The sequence below is a fragment of the Lampetra fluviatilis genome, chromosome 26 (genome assembly GCF_964198595.1).
Source record: "Lampetra fluviatilis chromosome 26, kcLamFluv1.1, whole genome shotgun sequence".
NCBI lineage: Eukaryota > Metazoa > Chordata > Hyperoartia > Petromyzontiformes > Petromyzontidae > Lampetra > Lampetra fluviatilis.
Genome location: NC_136300.1, coordinates 6,856,356 through 6,871,969, shown reverse-complemented (window position 1 = coordinate 6,871,969; position 15,614 = coordinate 6,856,356). Strand labels below are relative to the sequence as shown.

Genomic DNA, 15,614 nt, shown 5'->3' with positions numbered 1-15,614 from the left:
GGTCCATCACACGGACACACAGACACACAGGTCCATGGCACAGACACACACACACACAGGTCCTTCACACAGACACACACAAACAGGTCCATCACACACACAGGTCCATCACACACGGACACACAGGTCCATCACACAGACACAGGTCCATCACACACGGACACACAGGTCCATCACACAGACACAGGTCCATGGCGCAGACACATCTACACACAGGTCCATCACACAGACACACACACACACAGGTCCATCACACACACAGGTTCATCACACACACACACACAGGTCCATCACACACACAGGTCCATCACACAGACACACAGACACACAGGCCCATCACACACACACACAGGTCCATCACACACACAGGTTCATCACACACACACACACAGGTCCATCACACACACAGGTCCATCACACACACACAGGTCCATCACACAGACACACAGGTCCATCACACACACACACACAGGTCCATCATACAGACACACAGACACACAGGTCCATCACACACACACACACAGGTCCATCACACACACACACAGGTCCATCACACACACAGGTCCATCACACAGACACACAGACACACAGGTCCATCACACACACACACAGGTCCATCACACAGACACACAGACACACAGGTCCATCACACACACACACACAGGTCCATCACACACACACAGGTCCATCACACACGGACACAGAGGTCCATCACACGGAAGCACAGGTCCATGGCAGAGACACCATGTTATAGCCTTCAATACAACAAAACATACTCTGCCTTGGCTGCAAGAAAAAAAAAACTACAAACAATTACCCTTTCAAAGGAAATGAGTTTATTTTTTTCGTTCATAACTAAAGTTTACATGAAAACTCTTTTTTTTCTCGAATAATCTCAGCAGGATCACATACTAAACATATTCCTTCTTGAAAAATGTTTCCCGTTGAGTTTGTGGTAGACCAGTGGTGAATGAGCTTCGTTAACTTTCAGCGCGAGCAAGCGAGTCTCCATGGCGTTCTGTGTATGCACATCTATGTTGAGGTTCCATGCATTTTGAGTCGTGGCAAATATCTGTGACAAAAAAGGGGTTCCGAGCATAATAATGCTTGGTGGATCTCCTCGTACGTACGTTAGTATACGAATCCACCAGGTACGGTCTAACATATGAATAGGTAAATACAAGTATTGTATCTGCAAACAGCAATACTGCCAAGCTAAGTACACTTAGGGTATGTAGAGTGTCAAAGGCCTTTTGGGACAAACCCATGTCTTTTGAATTACCATACCAGGATGACTGATATATACTCCATGAATACCACTCATTTGTAAAAATATGATGTGTTTCAACTGACTGATGCTTTAGTCATTGTTGTGAGCATTAGTCAAGCACCTCCTGTAGCTATGGGAGGGCAGCTGCTGCCAGCTGTTGAGAAACATCATTAATACATAATACAGTTTCATCAATTATACAGAAATAAATAATAATTGACTATATATATACATTTCCAGAAGGGTCCTGCATTGGGATCTGTACCTAATTACTTTTTACTAATTTTAGTCAGAAACCAAAATGTCCGTATGAAATCGATGTTGGCTGGTGCTGCGTCTGGCGGTCCCCTTGGCTCGACTGTTGCAGGGCATTGGAATGGTTGAGATGAGATGTAATTTGAGGCGCTTGGAGACAAAGTTACAAACCGACTTGCTGTGCTGCCATCTCTGACTTACCACGCATCCCAGGAGATTGGAAATCTCGCAGCAGGTTGGAAATCTCGCAGCAGGTTGGAAATCTCGCAGCAGGTTGGAAATCTCGCAGCAGGTTTGGAAATCTCGCAGCAGGTTGGAAATCTCGCTGCAGGTTTGGAAATCTCGCAGCAGGTTGGAAATCTCGCAGCAGGTTTGGAAATCTCGCAGCAGGTTGGAAATCTCGCAGCAGGTTGGAAATCTCGCAGCAGGTTGGAAATCTCGCAGCAGGTTGGAAATCTCGCAGCAGGTTTGGAAATCTCGCAGCAGGTTGGAAATCTCGCTGCAGGTTTGGAAATCTCGCAGCAGGTTGGAAATCTCGCAGCAGGTTTGGAAATCTCGCAGCAGGTTGGAAATCTCGCAGCAGGTTGGAAATCTCGCAGCAGGTTGGAAATCTCGCAGCAGGTTGGAAATCTCGCAGCAGGTTGGAAATCTCGCAGCAGGTTGGAAATCTCGCAGCAGGTTGGAAATCTCGCAGCAGGTTGGAAATCTCGCAGCAGGTTGGAAATCTCGCAGCAGGTTGGAAATTTCGCAGCAGGTTTGGAAATCTCGCAGCAGGTTGAAAATCTCGCAGCAGGTTGGAAATCTCGCAGCAGGTTGGAAATTTCGCAGCAGGTTTGGAAATCTCGCAGCAGGTTGAAAATCTCGCAGCAGGTTGGAAATCTCGCAGCAGGTTTGGAAATCTCGCAGCAGGTTGGAAATCTCGCAGCAGGTTGGAAATCTCGCAGCAGGTTGGAAATCTCGCAGCAGGTTGGAAATCTCGCAGCAGGTTGGAAATCTCGCAGCAGGTTGGAAATCTCGCAGCAGGTTGGAAATCTCGTAGCAGGTTGGAAATCTCGCAGCAGGTTGGAAATCTCGCAGCAGGTTGGAAATCTCGCAGCAGGTTGGAAATCTCGCAGCAGGTTGGAAATCTCGCAGCAGGTTGGAATTCTCGCAGCAGGTTGGAAATCTCGCAGCAGGTTGGAAATCTCGCAGCAGGTTGGAAATTTCGCAGCAGGTTTGGAAATCTCGCAGCAGGTTGGAAATCTCGCAGCAGGTTGGAAATCTCGCAGCAGGTTGGAAATCTCGCAGCAGGTTGGAAATCTCGCAGCAGGTTGGAAATCTCGCAGCAGGTTGGAAATCTCGCAGCAGGTTGGAAATCTCGCAGCAGGTTGAAAATCTCGCAGCATGCAGGATCTCTGCGTGATCCATCAACCCCTCCTCAAAAGCACTGGACTACAAGCGTGCACAACCATGCCGAGCATCAATAGCCGGGCGCAGGCAGCTACGCACGCACGTGGCCTGTAAGCCGACACTCTGGAGGCAGCGAGGGTTGGTCGATCACACAAATGTTGAGAAACTCCCTTCTCACGCGTGTCAAGGTGCACTGCCCTGGCTCGCCAGGAGAAGGCGGGATAACAAGTGGACTGATTACCATCTGTTTCCAGCTGTATGTTGATAGTATTGCTCCGGTTCCCTCTCAATTGTATAATCAAAAATCGTCATGAATTGGCTGAAAACATCTTAAAATCGCATCAATGCAGCAGGACCCTCCTGGAAAAGTATCCAAAGACTCGGTCTAGCTATCCTGGGTGAATAAGTAAAGTATATTATCATTGCTATAACAATAATAATAACCATTGACAATGCAAGACAATATAATTTAGACTGTTTTTTTTCGTGTCAAAATGCAATCCCATCTGGAGGAGCTGCAACAATACTGATTCATGGTGAGAAGGGACAGTCCATCGCAGTGGAAAAAAGGGTGACAAGGAAAGGCCTTGAAGCGTGGAATTGAGCTCGAGCAGGGAGTCAACAGCACAGATGTCTGGCGGTGCGAGAGTTCCAGACCCCCGTTGGAGGAGAAGGAGAGACCCCCCCCCCCCAGCAGCAGAGCGAACATTGACTTTTGTGACGTCGTGACAGAAAGGCGCAATGCCTCGTGCCCGTGGGAATAGTACGTCGACGCAGACGCACGTGCAGCCCAGCAGAGATGTATGAAAGTTTGGCCTGGGGCCATCAGATTGTATTGAAGTACTTCAAAGATAGTGAATGTGTGTTCCCAACTCAACATCAGGAGCGGCACAAGAGAGTCCCTTGAGACCGCAGAGACTGTGCTCTTACAGGGACCTCTGTGGCCGCACGTTTATATTTCGCAGATGAGATTTTGCACGGTATCTGCAGCGCAGGCTTAAGGGAACACGCATGCACACACATCCCTTCGGAGAGAGAACGCATTGTATTCTGGCGACAGTGATAATGGAGATTGTGCTGTAAGATTGATGACCATGATCACCTTGGGAGATAACCGTGATTTATGGTTTCGAGACGCTCGGAATAAATCACAATTTATCAATTTATTATTACCAGAGCTTAGCTTTAATTTAATATTTATTTTTTTACGCGTTTCCATAGTGACACAATGTTCTTATATATATGTAATTTAATGCGTGTGTACACAACGTGTACACACGGTAATTTGTGTCCCAGGTCAAGTCAAAGGATCTGCCTGCTAAAATTAACAATGGGGCAGTTCTTATCTTTGTTAGTGGGCCCCGAGCCATCGGTGTAAATTCCACATTCCCATGGTCAGGGCCAGTCTATCCATTTGTCAAACCCATTGATTTCCTTTGGAGTGATACTCAATATATTAATCACAGCGGAATGATGGGCTGACTGCACCCCTTGGTCGGATTTGAACTCACAACCTTGCATATTGCGTACATGATGCAGAAATACACTTGTTCCAGACTCGCATAAGAACCAGCTGCCATAATGATCCGCAAGGGAGACCTGGGATAGACACAAAAGGGGGATGGCAAATGAAGGGATACACACACAATTACATCGCATGCAGATTGAATTAACACTGCTGGCTTTTTTTAGGCCATCTCTTTGTAACAAAAGTTTCCTGTCACCGCAATTTATGACGTGAGCAGTGATGATAGCGCCTAATACTGTACCGACTGTTTAGATCATTCAGAGCAGCGCCAGTGTGCCACTTTCAATGTACCTTATGGGACATCTATGCACAATAAGGCTGCATTGAGGGCAGCTTGAAAAGGAGAGATCGCTATCTCCGTGATCCGCAAAGAGGCTGTGTATCAGTGAGTGGGGCTCTGGCACAGAGAGAGGGGAGTTGGGGGATGGGGGCCTTGGATTGGGAGAGCGAGGGGGCATTGGTGGGGGAAGGAAGGGGGCTGGGTAGTTGGGAGATAGGCATGGCTGTGCAGAGACGGAAAGATGCCTAGTTTCCATGGCAAGTTGAAACTGTCTAAAACTAGAACTATTTTGTTTATTTTAACAGGTAAGGCCCATTGAGTGAAATAGCTATTTTTCAAATGCGACCTGACCTGGCCACACATGATATCTCAACGAAGTTGCTCATCACGTGGAAATTTATGGCAGTCAAATGCTCTCAACGCGTGTTTCTAAATGTGGAGGGAAACACTGGAGGACCTGGAAACAAATCCACGCGACCACGGGGAGAGAGACACGCAAGCTCAAAATACACAGCAGGCGTCGGGGTCAGAATCAAACCTACGACCTCCTGTATACCAGGCGAAGCACTGGGACAGCGCAGAGCTTATAACCAGAGCTGGCAGGCTGCTCGAGCAGTATGTTTCCCCAAGCAGGCCAACGTATGCATTTTCTAACCGACCTACATGACTCTACTGTGTGCATTTTTGCAGTTGTGCCGCTACGTAGCTCTCCAATGTGTTTTTCGGATTGTTTCGCGGGTTGTTTGGCACGATGCCCGACATTTCATTGCGCATGCTGGGGAACACACATCACAGATGGGAAAAAAACTTGTGAGATATCACATGATTAGAATGAAATTGTTATGCACTGCTGTGGTGGATTGTGGGTAATACAATAATAAACGGACAAAGGCGAGTCTCACCATGTCAATGTACAATCACATCTTGGTCCATCAGTTCATAGGCCTTCTTGAATTGCATTTGTCCTGGTGTGGCCTGTACTCTGCTGAATGAAAAGTGATTTTATTTTTAATAGAACCTTAACTTTATATTCTACATGGTTAAAGCTGGGATTAGCCCAGAAGCAGTGACGAGATCACAGGGTCAACGTGGAAGTGAGATGCGTGTGCCGTATCATCACCGCTTAGTCCGTGTTAATATTACAGATTTGTATACGCTTAACGAGACTGGGAGTAAATGAAGAGTGAAAGAAAGCTTGAGAGGATGCTCGTGAATGACGCTACTGGGAAGTTGATGGCATTCGCTGGACAGATAAGATGCAGCAAGTTGCTGGCACAGTGGGGAGCACAGGTGGTGCATCTGCCAGTCATCTCGGTCGGTCAACTCATACCACCTGGGTCTACTCATCGTTCACCTAGCCTGGCATGAGCACCATGGTGACGTCACTTAACGGCAAACTGCGGCTGTTGTTGCTGTTGGAGAAATGAAACGTTGCGAATGTCGACGACGAAGTTTCGTCCAATTCCCCCCTTCTCTTGAGGACGCCGCGGTGGTGAGATGTCATCTTCCTCGCCTGGTCCGCAGGAGGTTGTGCGTTCGTTCCCGACACTGACGCCTGCTGTATATTTGGAGTTTGCGTGTTTTCCCAGTGTTCGCGTGAATTTTTCTCCGGGTCCTCTGGTTTGCCCCTCCACATTTAGAACCAACGTGCGTTCAGAGTATTTGGCTGCTATGCATTTCCACACGATAAGCCACAACGTTGAGCTATCAGTTGTGGCCAGGTTGCTTCTGAAAAGAAGAGCTACATAGCTAAATGGGACTTACCTGGTAAAATAAAAAATAGTTTAATTCATAGTTTTAGTTTACTCGGCATACATCGCAGAACAAACACGTGGTATCCGTTTTTGGGGAATGAGGAATTTCCCACCACTGTCTAGGGGCCGATTAACGGAGATGAGCGACCCCCCCCAACCCATTGCAAGTTTGGGCACAAATACTCAATCGAGTAAATTACAAGTGTTCAGAAAATTACCGGTTTGAAACTGGACACAATGTCAGACTAGCTTGCCGTTATCGTAAGGTAAACCCGTATTGTCGTGAATAGCTATTTAATAACAGCCTTGTGTTTGTTTACAAAATGTGATCATCAAATATAGAAGCTGGGATATTCTGGTTTCAACGCAGGCAGCTGGCGAGCCAAGGATGTGTTATTGGAGTGCAGGTTCTAGATTCTCTCGAACACAGCCAATGGAAGTCCACAATGGCCAGCTGAGCTACAGGAATCACCCATGATCTTGCCCTCCTGTTGCTGCCGCTATTCATGCTTCACATTAACTGTAAATTATACAGCAATGTAGACTGTAATAAATACTATAAGTAGTACTGTATTCATTTTCTGTCACTTATTCTCACGACGTGCATGGGCCCACGGGTGGTATGCTTATGAAACAACACCCTTTTGTGTGGCGCAATCCTGACCGCGAATGTCTTCCTTTTTGCAAAAGGAGATTTTAAAAACCGGCGTCGGACTTTCACCGCGGAGAGAAAAACAATCGCACGGCACGCGTGGCGCCGGGGCTAAACCAGAACCTCCGATTAGCATGGTTGGCTACGTACTTTGCGAAAGAAGTTTAACATACATAGACTCACACAGAGACCCATATACTCACCCAGAGACCCATAGACTTACACAGAGACCCATAGGCTCCCACAGAGAGAGAGAGACCCATAGATTCACACAGAGACCCATAGACTCACCCAGAGACCCATAGACTCACACAGAGACCCATAGACTCACACAGAGACCCATAGGCTCCCACAGAGAGAAAGAGAGAGAGACCCATAGACTCACACAGAGACCCATAGGCTCCAACAGAGAGAGAGAGACCCATATATTCACACAGAGACCCATAGACTCAAACAGAGACCCATAGATTCACACAGAGACCCATAGACTCACACAGAGACCCATAGGCTCCCACAGAGAGAGAGAGACCCATAGATTCACACAGAAACCCATAGACTCACACAGAGACCCATAGAGTCCCCCAGAGAGAGAGAGAGATACCCACAGATTCACACAGAGACCCATAGTTTGTTGTCCTTCCCCCGCACCTCCGCTTAGCACGGCCGGCTACGTACGGTGCGAAAGAAGTTCAACACACGTAGAAGTGGAAATTAGACGAAGGCTGCGGACGCAAAGAACGGCAAAGAGAGGGCCGGGGCGAAGGAGCAGGGGCGGAGAGATACAGCGCGAGGCAAAACGCGGCTGGAGCGAGAGAGCGGAGAGGACACCGTGTCGGCAGAGAGGGAGCGGGCGAGCGATGCTATCGGCCCCGGCTGCTGTTTAATACCGCGCGTCTACTCGGGTTTCGGAGGGCGGGAGTTGAAGCGGTCTTCTATTACCGGTCCCAGATTCCTGCAGAAACGCGGCTTCGGGCTGGAGAATGGAGAACTTGGTGGGTGGAGGCACTGGAAGTTATTAACGCACCCCCCCCCCCGCATTTCATGCACCGTAATCTTCTGAATGCGGCGGCACCCGTAGGATTATTTTGGCGGGTGTTTGCATGCAGATAGCGTTGGGCGATCTCGACATGGTTGTGATTGGGCGACGACAGAGCGGCATTTAAAGGAGCCCATGCAACACAAAGAAATATATATAAGGTGCACGGGCTAATGCCAATGACTGTGTGCAGAGCTTTGATGATTTCATGCATGGGGAATGTTCAAAAAGTCTTAAGAGCAAGGTGAAGTCAGTAAGTCGCGAGACGATGTGGTTAGAGTGCTCGACTCACAATCGGAAGGTCGTCGCGTGTTCAAATGCCGCGCCGGAAGGAAGTCGGGACCCATCATCGTCATCATCGCAGCAGCGATTCCTCGGGGGGGGGGGGGTTGCTAAAATAAGAACTGTGTTTTTTTCTTTCTGGAATGTCAACATTGAATCTTGACATGAAGCTTTCGTGACTGCAGGCATTCGTATTCTTGGGTCTTTCGGTAAAGTCACGTAGGTAAAAAATAAAAATAAATAAATAAAATTACAACTACCGAAAAAAAACAAAGAGCATGGATCCTTGCAGTCACGAAAACTTCAAATCTAGAATCATTTTCTTGAACCTATCTACGTGACTTTGCCGAAAGGCCCAAGAATACGGACTTCAACATTGGTTGACCTTTTTAACACGTTAGGCTTTCGCGACCAATATTATTCATAATAAAGGTGTTTGGGTTAGATCGCGTTGTTTATAAATGTGTCGCAACCCTCAACCACCCGACACGGCCAATCAATAAAAAATGTGTCACGTTGACAAAAAGACAAATAGTTCACTGCTTTAGCCCACCGGTGTGTTTGAAGAGTGAATCCACAATATTTACAATGTTTGAGTAGTACGACGTTTCGATGGAAATCACATCCAGCATCATCGGGCAATTTGCCATTAAAGGACCGGCCCACGTCAAAAGGAATGTGGAGTTTTCAATGCCGTTTCAGTTCAACCAGCAAAGGTGCAGCCCTGCAATTGCCTGCTCACCACACTGCTGGCACAGGGGCTTCTGTTGGAGGGAGCTGTCGAGAGTGGAATGCCACCCTAACACTCGCCTGAGCATGGACCCGCTTTGAATTGGCACGTTTTAATTTATTATCCTGTGAGACAATACAAAGCGTACAGTAGACACTGCGAGTAATTTAAGTGCCCCACATGTGACCACTGTGCCACTGCCCCCCCCCCCGCATGATTGCAAGTTGCCAGATACGGACGGTTCTATTATTTTGCCAGGGTGGAATTCAGTTGTCACAAACTGTCCGAAGAGGCCGGCGCAGTCGACTCTCCGTCGCATTGCAGAGCCGTCTTGACGGACAGAAAGCGTACAGGGTTAAACAAGTGGACATGCATTTCCGTGACTTCGTATTTGCTTTAAATTGAAGGGTGTGAGTTGCTGCTATGGGGGGTTATCATGGAGACCCCTTCAACATATAACCTGGATCATAACAAGAGGCTTCAAGGAGGGGGGGGGGGGCGTAGTATTAGAATAGCCTGATCTTTGCACAAAACACACCGACGTTTAATACGTTAGTGTCAGCGCATCTCCTCGCTCAAATGAGCAGCAAATGGCGTGGTTGTCACCTCTGCTGGCAGCCGGTGGTGGAAATTCAACATTGCCTTGGCGGACGCAGTTCCTTCACATTCGATGACGGTCGCTGACTTGCCACAACATGTTTCTCATTTTATTGACCCACCCCCGCTCCCTCTTCCCCCACGGGGATGATGGGGCTGTGTGGGACTCTGGGATTTAAACTCGGCAAAATGTAAAGTCTGCGAGTGAAAACTATGCAGGTCAAGCAAATGTAGAGTCGGCACAATGTATTGGACAAGCTCCGCTGATTTGAGAGCCATTTGGTATATATGTTCTGACTGCATTATAGCATAGGCACAGGATTGTTGTGAAATATTTGATCGCTTTAAAATGTCATTGTCTTTGCCATATGAATGTGGAATTTCCACCACAAGCTCAGGACCTACAAGAGAGATGATTATCTTCTTGAACTTGCTTGAGTAGGGAGACATTCACCCTTATTAGCTTATACAATACTGGACTTAAAAACATTCAGTATTTAACGTGTATTAAATTATCTATTTTAAAGCCATAAAATGCCATTGAACATTTGTATATCTCATGGAAAACATTACATTGTAGCATTTGCAATGATAAACATAAATAATAATAATAAACATAACTTATAATATAACATAGCGCGGTATAATAATAGCAATGCGATGTTGGTGCATACGGAATGCTGTACGAGATTCTCAATATGAATGAGTAATGTCTTACCTATGCAGTAATCATTTGGAAAACATAAAAAGGGATATAATGCTGGCTGTTGGCGTGACAATGCGCCATAGTTAGTATGCGACGTTAATTTGTTTTGTTCAATATTCAGGGCCAGCAAAGGTAAATGCCAATCACAGAATTCAAAATGGGCTTTATGGTTTTATCTGAAATTGAAATTTACTGATTACCATTGATTCTTCTGGTCATAGCATCTGTTGATTAACAAGGGCACACACTGTGTATGCTGATAAACTACCAACGTGACTTTTTTTGAAATTGGAACAGAGTTCAGGGCTCGCCGAAGCATTTAAGCAAGCTTGCACATTCAATCACGCGTCGCATTCTGCCTCCGCCCGCAGTTCATTATTTGATAATTCATGTCAGCTCTCCGTCACAAAGCGTTCAAGACAAGAGGCGTTTTCCCCAGCGGAGGCCGCATGCTTTCCGCGGTGCCACATCAAACAAACCCATTTTTTTAGAGGGCTCAGCGGCTATCGGTCTGTGGCGAAATTGAAATTAGACCCAATTATTCGGTGGGATCGGGGAACCTGGCTTATCGGAGGCAAAGATGTCATTTCTTGCTTCGTGTCGCCGGGAAAAATCTTGGGAGCGATTGAAGGCGGGCAGGCGGGCGGGCGGGCGGGCGGGTGGGTGCGCCTCTGTGCGAGCATGCACGCCGTCGGTCCCGGCCGGCCTCGTGTGCGAGCGCGAGTGTGAACACGCGAGTGTGAACACGCGAGTGTGAACACGCGCGTGTGTTTGCGTGCGCGCGCGCGCACCTTGTGTACACAACCTCGCTCTTTATCAGCGACCAAGATGTCGTTGCGGAGCGAGATTGAATGTGCCAGAGCGACGGCGTGAGATGTGCGTTTTGGACAGAGGTTGCACGCGAAGAGGTCAGAACTCGGCTGCTTATCATAGCCGGCGTGACAGGCAGGCATACCTCCCGAGATCACAAGACCTGACTTTATTATTATTATTATTCGCTTCCCCTCCTTTTTCTTCTCTCTCTCTCTCTCGCTCACTCGCTCTCTGTTTCTCTCGTGCAATATGCAGGAATAAACATGCGCCTTTGAAAATTCCTTGCGTTTATGCGGCATGCAAAAATGAAATTCACCTTGGGGTTTTTTTTTATTTTTTCCGCGCGCGTTCTTAATGTTCACCTGTGTGTCGGGTTTGTTCAACATTGCAGTGTCGCAGTTGCATTTTGTCAAGCAGAGGCAATGGACATTTGTTTTGTATTGCTTAGGTCCTGGAAATGCTCTGCCTTTTCATTTTTCCAGCTCATTAATGTGACGCTATGTAAACTTACAATCCACGATTCGTCAGTTTTAAAAGGAAATGCTAAACCGCGAAGAAAACAACACGCACCGATTTATCGCACGCAAAAGGCACACTTTCAAATGCATTGTCTTTATTTATTTCTTTACAAACTTCAATTCAACGCAGTCGGAAACCTCGTGAGACAAATTTACCAAACATCCTCCTTCCCCAACGACAATATGGTGCCCTCCACACTTAACATGCGTGCGAAATAAATTGCGACAATTAATGGCCTGCACCTGTTAGCTGGCGGATGTACCACAGCTCTCCGGGGTGGTTCGCCTCCTCTGTCCCATGGGGAATGAACGGCAGCCCCTTGCCACTTTGTTTGTGCGCCGTTGCCCGAAGCAGCTTGCGCTGGTTTCGGAGCAGTCCTTGTTGATTTACTCACTCACTCGTCACTCGTTCGGTGACCTCCAATGTGTTAAGTGTCTAAAGCGTAAAGCCCCGTTTGAAAGAATAAATAAATACATCATCAGAACGCCGAGGGCAGCGAATGAATGGTAATTTTTTTTTACGTATTAACACAGCAGCTCGGTACTGTCAAAGATCAGCAACGGATGACTGAACAATGCATTGTGACCGTAACATAGCGAAGGCGACGATGCAGCCCGGCAATTACTTTCTTGCGCCCCTGCTGACAGAAGGGTCTCCACTAGAGGGTACCCCAGGAAACAAAATCCCCTCTGCAGGGTATGTTGGTCTACTCCGACATGCCGGTCTCAGATGTCTTTAAAGAGAACCGAGTACCCACATTGTATCCCACCATACCCGGTCTGCCAATCTACTAACCATGCTGGGTGCACCGGTGACTTCTGTGTTGAAAGTCCAATGTGCCTCACCGTTAAAGCGAATATGAGTGGCTGACCGGTATGGTCTGTGAATGTCAGTACGGGGGAGACATAAGCGAATGGAGTTACGTTGTTTTGGCCACACCCTATGCGAGCAATGCTGCTCTCAATAGGTGATCACCGACAGCTCTTTCCCTTCGTGGTCTACAGGGTATCGTTTAAGAGGCGTGGGAGCACAAGTTTATTCACACTCTTTGGGTTTTTTTCGGCAAAGTCACGTAGGTAAAAAATAAAATACAATAAATGAAAACAACTACATTTATTACCTACGTGACTTTACTACAAAAAAGTATGAATCCTTGCAGTCACGAAAGCTTAAAATCTAGATTATTCATTGATCATTATTGGAACGACAGATGCTGCCGCTATGTAAACGGTCAGCACACTGGACTTGTCATCCAGAGGTCGCCAGGTTCAATTGCCCAGCGTAGCAGTTGAAACAATTGACGAGTTTCTTAACCCCCCCACCTCCTCCCCCCCTCGCTCCTGTCTCTGTCTACCCAGCAGTATGAAGTGGCACGCCACCGTTGTTCCGTATGTGGGTCGTGTGTAGTCTGGTAAAGCGTGAGTCCTCTTCCAAATGTCTATTCATCATGGAAGAAATGGCAAAAAGCCCTCTGGATGGGCTATTCTGGAGATCCTTTTATGGCTTTTCTAGAATAAGCAATCGCGGGGCTACACCTTTACCCACTGTAGGAGCCAGCAGTTGGTAGAGTAGCAGGGCAAAGGGGCAGTAGCTTGGAGCGGGAGTGCGAGCATTGTTCGGACCATCGCTGCTTCATAATGCCTTGACTAGCCGAAAACGGTACCGGCCGTGTGGTTGTGGTGAGTGGGGAGGGAATGTCGGGGCCAAGCTGTTTAAAGGCCCCCCGCACATCCGCTCCGTCCGTGTGTACGAGTTGGCCGTCCTCACCGATGTCAGCGAAACAACCACCATTTTGGCTGCACATGCATGAATGTATGCATTGTGTGTGCCTATTCATTATCTTATCTTCCCATACATGCGTTCATTCCTTTACGATTCAATCTTTCAGGTGGCTGTCCATTCATCAACTTTTTAATTACTGTAATTCATTACTTAATTAACGTGTTCATTAATTCTGCAGCAAATGCCATATTTGACCTTTGATATAGGTGTGATTTAAATGTGCATAATCTGGTATAAAATAACTAGATTCTATTCAGCGGATATTTTTTTTTTATGTGAAAAAAATGTGACCTTTTTAACAATTTTCTTCAAGTTCCGCTTTTTCGGCATCATGTCATCGGGCAAAACATATCCATCTGGCATGCTTGCAGAGCAGTGCATTACAATATGCTGAGGAGTGGCCCACAGAAGGCAATATTACAGAACTACTTCTGAGATAATTTCGGACGACCTCTTATCCCCACTAGGGGCACTGCGCAATCCCGCATTGCCTGCTACGAAGATAGTTATCCATCGCATGGCAGTTAAAACCACGTCCTTTTTATCGTTCAAGTTAGAATTCAATGGTTTATTTTGCTTTATTTGCTGACTGGGCTGAGACCATCAACTTCGTACACTCGATAACGCGGTTTAAGCACGAGTGGAGCTCGGCAGTGGCAGCTCAAGTGCTGTGACTCCTGATCCCACCTGGCCCCCTGAACACCTCTATTCGGTGATTGATCACAAAGGATGTTTTTATATTAGCATCTTAAAAATAGCGAATCTCACAGCTAAACCACTTTGGCGTTACTTCCATTACTGTGTTCTTTTGGTTCTATGTGGCTATATATGGTTTAAGAAAATCCACATAACCTACACAAACTATTGGGAAAGTGCTGTTGAATAGCACCTATTGATTTCAAAATATTGCATTAGCGGATGGTAGCCAGTACCACGCCTGGTTGCCTTTATTTGTCGATTGTCAATGTTTACACACTGGTATAAGGTATTCAATTAAGGCTCAGTCAACCTAGAGGAGGCCCAGGACTGGTTTAGATAGTCGCCATTGGTGCAGGCTGTGAGTGGGAACCAAACTCGGGTCACCTGGTGAATAGCACAGAGCGTGCTAACCCTACACCATACCGTGCACACGTTCACATGCACAGTCGAGGCAAAATCACATATCTACATATCACGCTTGGCCAATGGGTATTTTATTTTGCAGAGGAAATACACTGCAAATATTTTAAGTGGCTTTTATGATAGCGGTAATTACCGCATATCTCATTGACAACAGCAGTGCCTGGGTATACATAAAGAGTATAAATCACACATAGTTGGTCATTATGCGTCTCTGTCATTGTGTCAGTGTCATTTGTGCCATTGTTAATCTGGCCAGATGGTGCTATGTATTGAATGTTCAGCTCTCATTCAAAAGGCTATGACTTCAAATCACATGTCGGTGGTTAACATAGCCTATCATCATCATCATCCCTCCAGAGTCAATAAAATCAGTACCACTTTGTGGGAAAACAAGAGTGGTCATCGTGCCGGCGTTTATGAGTTTGCACTTGAAGCATTGGCACATATCGATTAGACAAAGGGGCACATTTATTTAACCAAATTCATTCTTTTCGAGTTAGTCTTCCCTTGCTCAAATGCTCATGAGGCAGCATTTGTCCACTTGGATATTCTGAGCCAGTTGGTCGTGGAAATTCCATATTCCCATGGCAGTGCCTGTGGACGGTTGAAGCCTCACAAGACTCATTTAATTGACCTCAAATGAATAATGAGGTTATTGGAACTCGCAGATTTTTAAGTCCTGAGCTTCAACCGAGCTACACGTCGTCCTGTGATTAAACAGATCCTAATCTTCGTAGACCTTGATATATCCACTGCTCAATGAAGGGATCTCCAAGCCATTGCAATCGCTCTCACTCCTACGATGCAACCACCAAGCTCCTGCGCATGAGCTGAATTGGTCGTGCCACCACGGGCGTGTTCGCGGCTTTGTCCGCTACTACTCCATCATCAAGTCTCGA

At 46.8% G+C, this 15,614-nt stretch overlaps 1 protein-coding gene across 1 annotated transcript in view; it reads left to right on the top strand.

The window, feature by feature from the left end:
* Positions 1-15,614, top strand: part of ZFPM2 (zinc finger protein, FOG family member 2) — a 220,449-nt gene that overhangs the window by 86,785 nt on the left and 118,050 nt on the right. The window lies entirely within an intron of this gene.